Source organism: Lottia gigantea (genome assembly GCF_000327385.1).
Source record: "Lottia gigantea unplaced genomic scaffold LOTGIsca_2298, whole genome shotgun sequence".
NCBI classification, from domain to species: Eukaryota; Metazoa; Mollusca; class Gastropoda; family Lottiidae; genus Lottia; species Lottia gigantea.
In genome coordinates, this window is record NW_008708643.1 from 8,468 (window position 1) to 9,492 (window position 1,025).

General features: G+C 32.1%; 1 protein-coding gene across 1 annotated transcript in view; it reads right to left on the reverse strand.

Annotated features, from left to right (window-relative positions):
* The window catches only part of LOTGIDRAFT_176632 (hypothetical protein), a gene marked incomplete at both ends in the record, with an annotated part of 36,088 nt that overhangs the window by 1,162 nt on the left and 33,901 nt on the right, over positions 1–1,025 (reverse strand). The window lies entirely within an intron of this gene.

The window sequence follows — 1,025 nt, forward strand, 5'->3', positions numbered from 1 at the left end:
CAGATGACAATCCAACTTGCAACTGAGCTATTCCACTGTTCCAGCCCAGCATAAAGTATTGACGTTTTCACAGTTTGAAAGTGGTTAACCCTTTCAATTAGATATTCAAAAAGCCTTGCACAGGCAAGGATACGTATTAGGGGTTTAAGATTTGTTGTATAGTGCTTACTTTTATATCTGGTGTCTGAGACGACTATAGCATGTGACCATAAACTGATATCTTTTGATTGGTTGGAAGAACTGGTGTAGGTCAGTTGTGATTGGATAAAATCTAGTTTGGCTAGGGAAACTTCAGGTGATTCCACACTGAGGTGATGTGATTGCAGCAACTCGACTGTTACATTCCGTAAATCAAACACCATATTAATACAATTATACACCTCTCCTGATAAGATAGTCTGAAATAACATAGAGTTTCATATCCCACTGTTCTGTAGCTTACTGGGCTAATGAAATGAAATGGAGTTTTATATCCTACTGTTCTGTATCTTATTGGACTAATGAAATGAAATGGAGTTTTATATCCTACTGTTCTGTATCTAATTGGATTAATGAAATGAAATGTTGTTTTATATCCTACTGTTCTGTATCTTATTGGACTAATGAAATGAAATGGAGTTTTATATCCTACTGTTCTGTAGCTTATTGAACTAATGAAATAAAATGTTGTTTTATATCCTACTGTCCTGTACCTTATTGGACTAATGAAATGAAATGGAGTTTTATATCCTACTGTTCTGTATCTTATTGGACTAATGAAATGAAATAGAGTTTTATATCCTACTGTCCTGTACCTTATTGGACTAATGAAATGAAATGGAGTTTTATATCCTACTGTTCTGTATCTTATTGAACTAATGAAATGAAATAGAGTTTTATATCCTACTGTTTTGTATCTAATTTAACTAATGAAATGAAATGTTGTTTTATATCCTACTGTTCTGTATCTTATTGAACTAATGAAATGAAATAGAGTTTTATATCCTACTGTTTTGTATCTAATTTAACTAATGAAATGAAATGTT